The sequence below is a fragment of the Gadus chalcogrammus genome, chromosome 20, assembly GCF_026213295.1.
Source record: "Gadus chalcogrammus isolate NIFS_2021 chromosome 20, NIFS_Gcha_1.0, whole genome shotgun sequence".
NCBI classification, from domain to species: domain Eukaryota; kingdom Metazoa; phylum Chordata; class Actinopteri; order Gadiformes; family Gadidae; genus Gadus; species Gadus chalcogrammus.
This window is the reverse complement of record NC_079431.1, coordinates 6,426,128-6,434,412: the sequence shown is the minus strand read 5'-3', so window position 1 is coordinate 6,434,412 and position 8,285 is coordinate 6,426,128.

The following is an 8,285-nucleotide window of genomic DNA, read 5'->3' as shown; positions in this document are numbered from 1 at the left end:
TCGGAACCCTTCTCCTGTTAGAAGATGAGCTGGGACCCCATCATTGGTCAGGATTGATGAGCTCACTCCTTTATGTACCTGCTAGTACTGTTCATCATGATCTAGACCACCATATCCATGAAAAATGTATGAACTAAATCCATTTCAAAGCCTTTTAGAAACAGCCGAGAGCCAACCAATCTGGATTTTGTTTTGTGGTGCCGATTGGTTTTATTAGAATGTTAGGTATTGGCTATTGTAATGTTGTCACATAGTCAGATACATGTCATGTCAACACACACACACACACACACACACACACACACACACACACACACACACACACACACACACACACACACACACACACACACACACACACACACACACACACACACACACACACACACACACACACACACACACACACAGCTCTAGCTCCGCCCACAATTAAACAGTCTGACATCAGAGCTCCGACAGCACAGCTTGCGCCCCCACCCCCCCACCCCCAGAGCCTCCTCCCTCAAACCCTCCCTCCCGCCCCCCTCCCCCAGCACACACGGCAGCCATTTTGGATCCACAACAACACAGGAAGTCCTTTGATTGAAACAGCAGCAGACTTCCCATACAGCTGACAAGGCCAGGACTCAGACTAACCCACGTTCAAAGAAGGACTAGACCTCTATAAAGGGGGCAGCTCACCAGAAAAATTCCAGTCAATAAGCAAAGTATTGGACTAGCCTTTGGACTGGAGCGAGATAATCAACATGATTAACTCTCTTCCCCTCAGGATTAACACAGTTCTGTAAATCTGATAATCAACTATATTTTAATGGCCTTCATCAGTCATTATAGCTGTTCGTAAGCAAGGTATCCACACTGGCCTGCGGTAAGAAAATACATGACCTGTGGTACTGGTAAGACATGTGACAACGTATATGCAGTATGGTATGCAACATAGTTCAGTCTAGTATACGACAAGACACTGTCGTCTCCTGCCGGCAGACCTCAACTACACAAGCGGCTTGGTGGATCAACCTGCTAGTGTGCTGAACGTTGAGGTGAAACAGCTAGTAGCGAACACAGGTTTGATTTCCACATTTGATTCCTTTCCTTCTAACCCTGACTGTCCTGTCAATAAATAAGATCATAAATAGGTATCTATCTATCTTTCTATTTATCTATATTATGGATTTGTAGGTCGTTAAAATTTGGTTATAAATGGTTTAGTTTAGGTGTTGGGTTTCAGATTGTTAAGAATAGGTTACAGATGGTTAAGAATAGGTTACAGATAGTCAAATTTAGGTTAAAGGTACATTTAGGGGTTACATTAGAGGTTGTTAAGTTTAGGTGTTAGCTTGGAGTTGGTCAAGTTAAAAAACTTAGAGATGGTTACAGATTGGTGGGGTTTGTTGTGGTTACCGTAAGGATCTAGTAGTTAGCAATGCATCATGAGAGGGACCACTTGAAAGTTAATCGTGTTGTACCATACCCGGTATAATGCCCCAAAGATTGATAAATGGTGCACTTTAAAAAAATCCTACATTTGTTTCTGAAGAAAACCTCAATGATGAAGCTGAATATTTCTACATGCATTGTGGTGTGGCACGGTGCGGTTATTTGCAGTGGAATAAAACCACAGAATATATTCATATAGTTTACAATAATGACATGCATCTACAGATTGATGTCTAGGTCTTGGAAAGTATATCAAAAAGATATGGTAGTAGAACTCTAAAAGAGAAAGATTAACAAAGGTTTATATAATGAATATCTGATACAAACCACCTCAATGTTGAACTGAATGTTTGGATTAAACCACTTCCTGGTTCCACCAAACCCTTAAGCTTTACTGACCAATGAGAAGCAGAAGCAAGCAAAGAGTCACATTCAAAATCATCAGTGTTCCTGGCAGTTTAGTAAATGCTAATTATCCAATGTTGGGCTCAACAACATTGTTTCAGATGGGGTATTGCAAGCCTAGATTCTAAAAAACTGAATTGTTGCCAATACATTTAAACAAAGTATACCTAAATAGATTTACGGAAATGAAACATTGGGCTCAGTCACTTAATATGGGACACTTCACAACCTCTCAGATGATATTAACATATAAACCCAGGGACAGCACGTCTGGCTTCACATCCACAGACAAGGTGAGCTTGTGGAGACTGTGTGACATACTCTGCTAGGGAAGCGGCCAGCTCTAGAGAGAGAGAACCAACTGCAATGCAGAGCTCCCTACAGTCTACATCCAGAGGAGACGAGGAGGAGGAGAAGGAGGAGAGGGGTCATGCTACCTCCGTACCGTTAGAGATGTGGCTCTGCTCAGCAGCGAGCGGGTTAAACGGCAGAGACCGGCCACATCATCATCATCCTCATCATCCTCATCATCATAGGTGCTCTACCTTCCCAACATGCGCATCACGTGTTTGCGCATTAAGTCGATTGCACATCATTTTATACATTAGGTCACAACGTGGCAACGCGTATCCATCTGCGCAAACGTGTGCATGAAATTATCCGACGTTGATGTCATTAAATATTATAAACAGCTATTATTTGATTAGGGGTTCATTGTTAACAATATCACACATAACGTCCTACGTTAAGCAGAGCAGCATGCGCAGAATCATCCATCATTCATGTGCTCATGAGGTCATTTCCATGTCGGTTACCTGGCTGGCGAATGCAACTCTCAAAAAGAAATGAAAAACTACGGAGTGTATTCATTCAGTCCAATCAAACGGTACATGAGCAAAGCCCCCCACCCCCGTCTGTCCTTGACCAGAAACCCGGATACCAATCGACCACGCCGGGTGGAACCGAACCGAGCCTCACAACCAACCCACTAAAACTTGAGTCCACCGAGGAGGTTAAAAACTTTACTCTGACAACCGGAGAGTCCAGAGGCGGAAGCCGCACTACCTGGGCCGCTGAACCCACAGACCACCTCGGGATAGAGAGTTGGGCTCGGCCAAGTTAGGAACCTCAGACGTGGTTCAGCTTTCCGGTCCGTCCCCGCAAATGCAGCCACTGGATTAGCGGGGAACCGAGGGAGGAGGGCAGGGAGACTGCGCCATTGTTAATATTGGAGGAACCGATCACAAGTTAAGAGCGTCAAATCAGTAACGATCACAAAATAGCGACCCAATATTGGTCAACTAGTTGAAATCTCTCCCAATAGTCATTTACGTACAGCGCCCTGTAACCACGTTGCTCAAATACTTTCCGATATATATATTTTGCGTAAGACATGCCCTTGACAACCAACCTGCCCCAAAACGTGGAATAAACCTGATGTTTTGGAGCTACCTGTGACAGGGAGCTTTAATTGGAAAGTTACCCGATATAGAGACCACCCCGGGCAATCAGTGGCAAGTGCCCGTGGCTACCACATGGGGCGCCCTCGCCTGGCGCACCAAAACCGCCTTCCTTTAACGCAGGAGGGTAAACAAGCCTCTAAAAATTGCACAGCGTTGCTTAAGGTTCTCAAGGCGTCTCGGTTGTCGTATCGCAGCCCAAAGCGGGATTCGACCAAAACGACCCCCCACCCCCCTCCCTCCCCTCCCCTCCCGAGAGCAGCGCTGCTCCCGTCCGCCATTAGCGAGGCGAACAATACGCGAGACTGGAGGCGATGGTCCGCCGCCACGGCGCACAGGGGCAGAGAGAGCCGCACACTAGGCGCACAATAAAAGAGGGAATTGATCCTAAAACGTGTCTCCCCGAAACCCCAGGGTCTCCGAGTAGGGTCTGTGAAACCCTCCCCTGTCCGCCCGCGCAGTTGCTGAAACTTTAACTCATTACGCGTTGAATTGGAAATATAAAAACGTCTGTGAATGTCTTACCGGAGTAGGGCTGGAAACGATATAGCGCCACTTTTGTGCCTTGACATTAATCCGTGGGAGCGCATGCGCTCTGACGCACACAGTCCACTCGTGGGAGGATAGAATGAGACTCCAACGAGGTCCGCACTCGGGTTTCTCCGCCGCGCAAGCGCAGACCGCTCAATCAGGGGCGATATGGCTTGCAATTACATCGGCCCATTAGTATGTATTTTACTCAAAACCTTAGGGGTTGCGGATGTCGAATATCCCACGTCAATCCACCTTGGACGACGTTTCAAGCAACTCTTGACCACTTAGGAGTTTAATTTACTCAGAATTAAATGAGGCTGCAATCAGGCGCTTTGCTCTGAGCGGATCTGAAACATGCAATGGGTTGAGAGAGTTCACGTTCTGCACAATGTCGTAGAACCCAGTTCTCCCTGGACGATGAAGGTTTGTATCCGGAAAAAAAGTATAAGCCAAGTATGCGTGTGTCACGTCCACCCATCTCAACACACACACACACACACACACACACACACACACACACACACACACACACACACACACACACACACACACACACACACACAAGCCGATGGGAGGGAGGAGGGGGGCTGTATTACGTGTGCAAAAGAACGCAGAATCCTACGTAGGGTCGTGTCTGCTCATTGCGACTGCGATAGAAGGGTCTTCTGAAAGTATCAGTTCTACCGGCTGTAAACATCACACACACACACTGGAAGGTCGTGTAAATTAGGGGCGTCAGCAGGAGTCGTCAGAAAAGTAGAGAGAGCTTGTAAACATGGCGGATCAGGTGCGCTCAAATGCGTGAAAAAATGTGTCTTTCGCATACACTCATGAGTTCGTACACAATAACAATAATCTCAATGCTCCCCAACTGTGATCGCATATCCAAACTTACCAAATTTAGGGCGAAGTCAAAGATATAGAGGAGAAAATGTGTATCGACTTGAAAGTATGCGCAGATGTATCATCTCTCCCAGGTGAATAGTGGATGCCGATCCGTCTATTGATCAGGGACAAACATATTGATACTGGAATTAGAATGTGGAACTGGCCAATACTCGGTCCAGAACATGAGGAACATGTAACATCTTCTAATCAGCAGTGCTCCCCTTAGAGGCCGAACATGGAATTACACGTTGCCTGCATGTTTGTGTGTGCGCGGGCCTGTGCGTGTGCGCGCCTATGTGTCTGTGTCTGCAATAAAATAAAATAACCTGAACGATTTGCGATTTTTGGAATAATCACACATATAAAAGAAAGTAATTTGAAGGATTTTTATAAGAAATACATACCGAGATAGAGAATAATGGAGGAAGCAAATAATCGGGAGAATGACAAACAGGAAAACAGAATTATGGAGAGATAATGAGAGAACTAGACTAAATTACTAAATAGGCCTACAATTATATACACATTAGAAAATGACTATTCTATACTACAACATTATACAAACACTAACATCTACCAACTTTATGATAGACATACTATTATAAACTAATGCAATACACAATTTTATTTCATAATCACTATATTATATACATACCATTATACAAATTATATTATATACACACTATTACATACAAATTATGTTATATAAACACTGTTATATATATAGAACTACAATATAAACACTATGGTATCCCAACTAAATTATATACACACTATATCAACTAAATATGTACATACTATTCACTTGTATGCAAGATAGAAAGTCACTGGGGGAAGGATTTGGGCACATTGTGTTCCTTTGTGATCAGATGTTGGACAGCGACGCCCATCTTTGGTTCGACCACTTCCAACGTCAATTCAACTTTATCCATACAGCCCTTATTGAGTCTTGGATTTGAATGTAAAATTGATATCAAAATGATCAAATATGCAGGCGGGCGTTATGTGAGGAGTAAGGATGTCTTGTGAGGAATGAGGATGTGTTCTGAGGAGTGAGGATGTGTTCTGAGGAGTGAGGATGTGTTCTGAGGAATGAGGATGTGTTCTGAGGAGTGAGGATGTGTTCTGAGGAGTGAGGATGTGTTCTGAGGAGTGAGGATGTGTTCTGAGGAGTGCGGTGGTGGAGGTGTGATACTGAGACAGTGTGGATGTGAGGGATGAGGAGGTGATGTGAGATGTGGAGAGGCTGTCGGGTGGTGAGGGAGGGAGGAGGTGGTTGTTGGGGGTGAGTTGTTGCTGGGGGGAGTTGAGGAGGAGGAGGTGGTGGTCGAGAAAGTGTGAGGGTATGGCGTGAGAGGAAAGGAGGTGGTAGATGTGAGCAGTGATGTGGTGGTGGATGTGAGCAGTGAGGAGGTGGTAGATGTGAGCAGTGAGGAGGTGGTAGATGTGAGCAGTGAGGAGGTAGATGTGAGCAGTGAGGAGGTGGATGTGAGCAGTGAGGAGGTGGTAGATGTGAGCAGTGAGGTGGTAGATGTGAGCAGTGAGGAGTGGATGTGAGCAGTGAGGAGGTGGTAGATGTGAGCAGTGAGGAGTTGGTGGATGTGAGCAGTGAGGAGGTGGTAGATGTGAGCAGTGAGGAGGTGGTGGATGTGAGCAGTGAGGTGGTGGTAGATGTGAGCAGTGAGGAGGTGGTAGATGTGAGCAGTGAGGAGGTGGTAGATGTGAGCAGTGAGGAGGTGGTAGATGTGAGCAGTGAGGTGGTGGTGAATGTGAGCAGTGAGGAGATGGTAGATGTGAGCAGTGAGGAGGTGGTAGATGTGAGCAGTGAGGTGTTGGTAGATGTGAGCAGTGAGGAGGTGGTAGATGTGAGCAGTGAGGAGGTGGTAGATGTGAGCAGTGAGGAGGTGGTAGATGTGAGCAGTGAGGAGGTGGTAGATGTGAGCAGTGAGGTGGTGGATGTGAGCAGTGAGGAGGTGGTAGATGTGAGCAGTGAGGAGGTGGTAGATGTGAGCAGTGAGGTGGTGGATGTGAGCAGTGAGGAGGTGGTAGATGTGAGCAGTGAGGAGGTGGTAGATGTGAGCAGTGAGGTGGTGGATGTGAGCAGTGAGGCGGTGATGAGGGGTAATGACGTGCGGGTTAAAGTGGTAGTGATGTGAGGGGGAAGGAGGGGTGAAGTTATGGAGATTTGAAGGGTGAGGTGGTAATGGGAAAACTAAAGAGAGGGCATGTGAGGGGTGAGGTAGTGATACGATGGGTAAGGTGGAGAGGTTAGGGGTGAGGAGGGGATGGGAGGGGTAAGGTAGTGGTCTGAGGGGTGAGGTTGTGGGGATGTGAGGGGTGAGGTGGTGGGGATGTGAGGGGTGAGGAGGTGGTGATGTGAGCGGTGAGGAGGTGGTGATGTGAGGGGTGAGGAGGTGGTGAGGTGAGGGGTGAGGAGGTGGTGATGTGAGCGGTGAGGAGGTGGTGATGTGAGGGGTGAGGTTGTGGGGATGTGAGGGGTGAGGAGGTGGTGATGTGAGCGGTGAGGAGGTGGTGATGTGAGGGGTGAGGAGGTGGTGAGGTGAGGGGTGAGGAGGTGGTGATGTGAGGGGTGAGGAGGTGGTGATGTGAGGGGTGAGGAGGTGGTGATGTGAGGGGTGAGGTAGTGGGGATGTGAGGGGTGAGGAGGTGGTGATGTGAGGGGTGAGGAGGTGTTGATGTGAGGGGTGAGGTTGTGGGGATGTGAGGGGTGAGGTGGTGAGGTGGTGATGTGAGTGTTGAGGAGGTGGTGAGGTGAGGGGTGAGGAGGTGGGGATGTGAGTGGTGAGGTGGTGAGGAGGTGGTGATGTGAGCTGTGAGGAGGTGGGGATGTGAGGGGTGAGGTGGGGATGTGAGGGGTGAGGTGGTGAGGAGGTGGGGATGTGAGGGGTGAGGTGGTGAGGAGGTGGGGATGTGAGGGGTGAGGTGGTGAGGAGGTGGTGATGTGAGCTGTGAGGAGGTGTTGATGTGAGGGGTGAGGTAGTGGGGATGTGAGGGGTGAGGTGGTGATGTGAGCGTTGAGGAGGTGGTGAGGTGAGGGGGTGGGGATGTGAGGGGTGAGGTGGTGAGGAGGTGGTGATGTGAGCGGTGATGTGAGGGGTGAGGAGGTGATGATGTGAGCGGTGAGGAGGTGGTGATGTGAGCGGTGAGGAGGTGGTGATGTGAGGGGTGAGGAGGTGGTGCTAGGGGTGAGGAGGTGGTGATGTGAGTAGTGAGGAGGTGGTGCTAGGGGTGAGGAGGTGGTGCTAGGGGTGAGGAGGTGGTGATGTGAGTAGTGAGGAGGTGGTGCTAGGGGTGAGGAGGTGGTGCTAGGGGTGAGGTGGTGGTGATGTGAGCGGTGAGGAGGTGGTGCTAGGGGTGAGGAGGTGGTGCTAGGGGTGAGGAGCTGTGGGGGTAAGGGGAAATGATGTGAAGAGTGATGATGTAAGATCAATACACTTAAATAGAAGCGATAAGGTTGGACCTAGAGCAGACCTTTGAGAAGGATAATGTATTTGAACGGAAGAAAGATATTTCGATCGATGTAGGTGGAGAACTGGGGAC